The sequence below is a fragment of the Saccopteryx bilineata genome, chromosome 1, assembly GCF_036850765.1.
Source record: "Saccopteryx bilineata isolate mSacBil1 chromosome 1, mSacBil1_pri_phased_curated, whole genome shotgun sequence".
Taxonomy (NCBI): domain Eukaryota; kingdom Metazoa; phylum Chordata; class Mammalia; order Chiroptera; family Emballonuridae; genus Saccopteryx; species Saccopteryx bilineata.
In genome coordinates this window covers 124,961,920-124,969,175 of record NC_089490.1, presented here as the reverse complement: position 1 = coordinate 124,969,175, position 7,256 = coordinate 124,961,920, and the positions used below count along the sequence as shown (strand labels likewise).

General features: G+C 36.5%; 1 non-coding gene across 1 annotated transcript; it reads left to right on the top strand.

Moving 5' to 3' along the window:
- The first annotated feature begins 267 nt into the window (after window positions 1–267).
- On the top strand, window positions 268–333 carry LOC136321353 (small nucleolar RNA U54). The gene has a single exon (XR_010728614.1). It is a non-coding gene; the product is annotated as a small nucleolar RNA U54 (small nucleolar RNA).
- Window positions 334–7,256: the final 6,923 nt, after the last annotated feature.

The window sequence follows — 7,256 nt, the reverse complement described above, 5'->3', positions numbered from 1 at the left end:
GCTTCCTTTGGGACCCCAGGCTGGGAACATGCAGACAGTTTGTTCTGAAATACAATATAAAAACTTCTGAAATCCAGGTTCATTGAATACACAGATCCAAAACCCCATGTTTGACCTTCACTATAGTTTTCAGCCATAACTTGGAAAAGGTTTGAACTTCCAGGCTTAGCCTTTAGACTTGAATTCTAAAAACTATCTGCAGATTCACTCAAAATATCATGAATGCTTTTCAGCAAGCTATGGACCTTCACTTAATAGTAAGTCATCTGGCAATGAGGAGATAATCACTTGTGGAATTAAAATGATAGTTTTATACGCTATTCTGAGCCAGCAGCAGTTAAAATTTCTTAAGCCGCCTTTAGTTGTTCTGAGTGAACTGAAAGATCTTTTTCTCTCTAGTGTGTGCTGACTTGATCAGAGGTGCAAAGGAAAAGAATCTCAAAGTGAAGGGACCCATTCGGATGCCTACCAAGACTCTGAGAATCACTACAAGAAAAACTCCCTGCGGGGAGTGTTCCAAGACTTGGGATCAGTTTCAGATGAGGATCCACAAATGTCTCATTGACCTGCACAGCCCTTCTGAGATTGTTAAACAGATTACTTCCATCAGTATTGAGCCGGGAGTTGAGGTTGAAGTCACCATTGCAGATGCTTAAATCAGCCTTTTTAATAAATTGATTATCAGTTGTTTTAAAAAAAAAAAAAAAGTAAGTCATCACATGTGGTGATTATTTTCTAAGCTTTCCATTTGATAGTAATTACCTACCTCTGCAGACCGTGCAAGAAGGAGTTCAGAACATAAAGGTTTTTCTCCTTTAGAGATGATACTCTTATGCTCTCCACTAACATTCAGCTGGATCCCATTCCTTGAAAAAAATAAGAACAGTAATCCCATCTGGTTAGGTGGTACATCCAACATTATGTTTTGGGTCAATAGAATAGGGTCTGCTCATCACCAAACAATTAGGAAGCTCTCACGTGTACGGAAGGTTGCAGTGGAATGTGGAGATAGGGAGAGCCTCTGCCTCCAGGAGCTGCACAGACTAGGGATGCCAGGTAGTTGCAAACAAATAGGCCACACTTTTTTTATATATATATAAACGAATTGGAGCCAATAGTTAAAAATGAGAAAACTTCACTAAAAATCTAGATTTCTGACTTTGCTTTAAAAACCAGATGTGGTCACATTGGGTCCAAATATTCTTGATGTAACAAATTAGCTAGCGCTAAGCAGAGTAGCCTCCTCTGCCTTCATTAGAATAATGCCCTTTTTTCATTGGTAACTCTCATAATGTAAGCATGTGCACTCACCCCACTGGCTTATTCTTGTTATATTGAGTGAGTCCTGTGGATTCTTGGATTAGCATATTATACATATTCAGAAACAAATGATTATAGTATAAAATGGTGTATGTTAGAGGAGTGGAAAGAACAGCAGATTATTAAAGAGATAAGGGTTACTTTAATCTCAAGGTAAGAGAAAAACAAGGGATGGCCATGAAACACTTGTGAAGGAGACCTGTTGGGGAGAAGCAGAGAGACCACTACTTACAAAGGTAAAGAAAAGAACGTGCCCCATTCAAGAACTGCAGATGGCTCAGTAGGCCAATGGTGTAGGGTGGAGGCACAGGAGAGAAGGCAGTTGCGGGGTTGCTGTGCACTTATATAATGAGTTCCTGTTGCAAGTGCTGTAATTCATGAGCCAGTTTGTTCTTAACCCCTCATAAATTCTAGAATCCCATAGATCATTAGGCTGTAGTGTTACTCCAGCAGGAATTTACAATTAACAACCCCACCTTGCGAGCTGTGAAATTATTATGGGATGCCTTTATAATGCTTTCATATTCTATGATGATTGCTTTAAGTTCTTCTATACTTAAATCCTTCTGAAAAGTAGAAGAGAAAATTAATAGCTAATAAATACATGAGTCCACCAAATCATGTTTATTGGAATAACTGTCAAACTGAGCCACAAAAGAATTGTAAATGCTTAAATGCCTTATGAGATAAATAAAATCTCCTATCAATCTCATTATTTAAAAACTAAACCAGTCTGTGTTTGTGATTAAAACCACACAAAAGCCCAACCAGGTGGTGGCGCAGTGGATAGAGCGTTGGACTGGGATGTGGAGGACCCAGGTTCAAGACCCCGAGGTCGCCAGCTTGAGCGCAGGCTCATCTGGCTTGAGAAAAAAGCTCACTAGCTTGGACCCAAGGTCGCTGGCTCGAACAAGGGGTTACTCGGTCTCCTGAAGGCCCGTGGTCAAGGCACATATGAGAAAGCAATCAATGAACAACTAAGGTGTCAAAACAAAAAACTGAAGATTGATGCTTCTCATCTCTCTCCATTCCTGTCTGTCCCTATCTATCCCTCTCTCTGACTCTATCTCTATCCCTGTATAAAAAAAAATGAAACAGCAAGGTAACTAACTATATCTAACAGGTGATGGTATGCTCTGTGTTTGCCTGGTTCAGTGGAATCAAACCCTGAATGGTAATTCTTAAGTTCAAGTCAAAATTATATTTATTATCATTATACACTTAAGAAAAAAAATCACATCAGTCTTTACCTAAAAATTACTAATGAATTATTAAGGCATCCACTTTAACTCAGCTCAAATGATATCTCTGTTAAAATCACAGTTTTGTACTACAAGACCAGAGGGTACAGGCAGTGTTTGACCTATAATTTTACCCCACGATTAACATGGTACCTGGAATATGGAAAGTGTCCAATCAATACCTTATAAATACTGGGCAGGAGTGCAAAGTGGTGGAAAGATCAGACCTATGGAGGAAGTGACCCATCACCACTACCACAATGTCACCATGTGGAGACAGAGAATACCTATAATAACAAGATAAACATTTATAATATTTAGTATCTGGGTCAATGTCTACAAGCCATGAGTAACTTCTGTGAAATATAACATGAAGGAAAAGGAAGAGAAATATTGCTCTTTCTTTACTTTCCTATCTTGAAATATAGAAGATTATTAACTTAGGGCTATGTCCCTTGTGTCTCTTAAAGCCACCATAACCAGAATCTATGTTCTTTTGCTACCAGATAGGCTAAGATCACAGGATACAAGGATAAATAGAATATCTATCTATCTATCTATCTATCTATCTATCTATCTATCATCTATCATCTATCTAATCAATCAAACTAAGGAGAAAATAATTTGGGGATATATTCTTCTTCCCCAAAATGAATGACTGCATATGCATTTGTGTTGTTATAAATTAAAACTGTATCACTGTATCTAGCCAGTGACTGATAAACTGGTACACTAATATTTTTTGCATAGATTAATGAACACCACCCAGAACTTAGGATATGGTGAAACTTGTACCAGATGGAGAAGTCATTATTCTTTATTCAAAAGCATATTTTTATAAAGTTTATAAAGGAAAGTCTAATATTCTTCAAATAATATTAGAATCAAACATTTTAATAAGGGGTAAACTTACACAAATGACCATCTCCTTTATGATTTGGAGAGAACTAGCCAATTTCACAGGACTTCATGAAAAGGGATAGAATCAACCTTCTGCAAAGTTGCATCTTTATTAAGCAAAGTTTTCTCAAACATGTAACTGCATCTGAAAAGAAACAAAACTAGTGAAGACCATTGGGACATTGTTTTGATAAAAGACAGTGGCACAAAGTTGTTCCAATAGGGAGATATGTTTTTGAAGCACCTTTAACATTCATATGTTTTTCACTTTTTAAGAAAACTTTCATATAAGCCTCAGAAGCCTCACAACAATCCTAGAGGCTGGGGTTGTTGCACTCACTTTATCAGTGAGGAAATCAAGGCTCAACACTAGTCAGAGACTTGCCCAATGTCACACATAGTTAGTGACAGAACTAAGCCTAGAATATGAGTCTCCAGCTTCAGCTGAGTGACTTTCTTTCCCATTTCATATAGAATCTTTTTTGGCAAAAATATAATTCTAGATGAGACATGAACACAGATTGCATGTGAACACATAGAAAACTCTTCCTTTTTTAAAAACAGTTTTAAAATGTTTAAAACTTCTTTTAGCAAGGTGGATAGTAAGGATATATCAGTTCATTCAAACCAAAGGCAGACTTCTAAATATAACTGATAAATATGAATACTGATTGAATTGGAAAATAATCAGCATAGTCATAAAATCATCATCAATCATACATATTTGACATGCCTTTAGAGTTCTAAAGGTATTTTCACATAATCATGTCATTTGAGTTTGCAACAAGCTTATGCATTAGGTAAAAAATATATCCATTTAATAGTTGAGAAAATTGAGACTTAAAGAGGTTAACTACTTGCTTAAGTTGAGATAGTAATCAAAACAGCATGATACTGGCACAAAAATAGGCATATAGATCAATAGAACAGAATAGAAAACTCAGCAGTAAACATACAACTTTGTGGTCAATAAGGAGGGAAGAACATTTGATGGGGTTAAGACTATCTAGTTAATAAATGCTGTTGGGAAAATTGGACGGATATATGCAAACTAATAAAACTAGACCTCCTTCTTACACCATACCCAAGAATAAACTCAAAATGGATTAAAGACCTAAATGTAAGTCATGAAGCCATAAAAATACTAGAAGAAAAATAGGCTATAAAATCTTAGACTTTTCTTGTAACAATATTATTTCAAATCTACCTCCTCAGGCAAGGGAAGCAAAAGAAAAAAAATAAATAAATGGGACTATGTAAAACTATAAAAAGCTTTTGCATAGCAAAGGAAACCATCAACAAAGTGAAAAGGCAACCGATTAAATGCGAGAACATATTTGCCAATGATACGTCATATAAGGGGTTAATACCCAGAATTTATAACAAACTTACACAACTCAACACCAAGAAAAAAACAAATCCAATTAAAATAACCTGAATAGACACTTCTCCAAAGAGGTCATACAGATGGTCAATAGACTGAAAAAATGCTCAACCTCACTAATCATCAGAGAAATGTAAATTAAAACCACAGTAAGACATCACCTCCCACCTGTCAGAATGCGTATCATCAATACATCAACAAGCAAGTGTTGGTGAGGATGTGAAGAAAAGAGAACCCTCATATACTGTTGGTGGGACCTCAGATTGGTGTAGCCACTGTGGAAAACAATATGGAGTTACCTCAAAAAATTAAAAATGGAACTGCCTCATGACCCAGCAATTCAACTTCTGGGAATATATCTAAAGAAACTGAAAACATTAATTCAAAAGAATATATGCACCCCTATTTTTATTCAACCATATTTATAATAGCCAAGTTTTAGAAGCAGCCCAAGTGTACATCAGCAGATAAGTGGCTAAAAAGGCTGTGGTACATTTATACAATGGAATACTACTTGGCTGTAAAAAAGAAGAAAATCTTACCTTTTGATGTGCATGGACCTGGAGAGTATTATGCTAAGTAAAATAAGCCAGTCAAAGGGGAAAAAAAAGAGACCATATGATTTCACTTACATTTGGAATCTAATGAATAAAATAAACTAACATGAACACAGGGAACAGACTGGTAGCTGTCAGTGGGGAGGGTAGAGGACTGGGTGAAAAAGGTGAGGGATTAAGCTAAAACAACAACCAACACAACAGATCCGGACAATGGTATGGCAATTACCAGAGGGAAAGGGGAGGGGTTGGAAGAGGGCAAAGGGGGGTAAATGGTAGCGGAAAGAGACTTGGGTGGTGAGCACACAATGCAGTAGACAGAGGATGTGCTATTGAGTTGTACACTTAAAACCTGTATGGTTTTATTAACTAATATCACTCTAAGAAATTAGATGAAAAATAAAGAAAATAAAAGATAAAATTGGTTTTGGTGATGGTTGCACAATTCTGTGAACATACTAAAAAACACTGGCTTGTACATTTTAAGTGTGAATTTAATTGCATGTGTATTATTTATCAGTAAACTGTTGTATTAGAAATAGAAATTGCCCTTTATACAATACAGACATCTTGAGAAGTTCAAATTTTAAAATTTATAACAAAAGTTTATTGCATCAATGAAACATAGGCATCTTTATACAGTAGTAGTAGCTTGATGGAAGAAAATATTTTACCAGTATTTGGGAAGTGCTTACTTGGTGTCTGTCTCAGTTTTAGACAACTGCTCAAAATTCTTTTCCAATGTGTACATATCCATAATATTCTTGGTATTCTATGGAAAAGAAGATAGTATTCTTAGAGTTAGCCCTCCCTCTCCCCCCCAAAAAGAATATCCCCAAATCGTTTTTAGGAAGTAGTATTTTCATCATTAACATCATCATCCATTTTAAGCTAAGGAACAAAACTTTAAATTTTGTCCAAAAATAATATGATCCTTTTAACATGACCCACTAGGTAGTCCCTTGTTATCTTCTAGTCCCCACAGCCATCCACTGCCTGGTCATACTCTCCGCACTTGTCATTACCAGCAACTGTAGCCCTTTCACTATATTAACTGCAAGCATCTCACTCTTTAACGACCACTTTTTGTCCTTCCAGACTTCTTCTTCTTTGAGCATCAACAAACCTTCCATCCCCACTGGAGCCTGTAATCCATTGATCTGACCACCTTCCACTTTCTTGTGAACTCAATCTCTTTACTCAGCTTACATATTTCTGTAGTCTATCATCATAACCACTCTCTTCTACATCCCCTCAATTCCCTTGGCTCCCCCTACTTCTTAGTATTTGCTGAATTTCAGCTTGCCATTCACTCTGTGCCAGTGCCTTTTCAGAATAACGTTCTGAAAGAAAAATACAAATGAACCAACAGCTGACAGGTTAAACTCCATATTTACTGGTGATCTTATATAATTCTAGTCTGTTCTTCTGGCTATTTGCCTAAATTAGGGATTTGTAAACTACCCCTACTTCCCTACCCCACCCACAGAGGTCAGCTCTAGCTGGTCCCCTGGTTTTGTCAATAAAGTTTTATTAGAACACAGTTGTGCCCATTTATTTTTGTATCGTTTCTGGTTGCTTTCATACTACAAAGGCAGATGTGAGTGGTTGCAACAATTGCTTTTTAGCCAGGCAACTCTAAAAATATTTACTATCAGTCCTTTAACACACATTTGCCAACTCCTCCCTTATTTTATCCCTCTGTCTCTTTGAACTTCCAATACCTCTTTCAACATCCTCACTCTCAGTTGATAACTTTGCTTTGTATTTCACTGAGACATTAGAAACAATCAAGAGAGAACTTCCAAATTACCTGAATATATAAGAAATGGTGACATTATGACATTTACAACA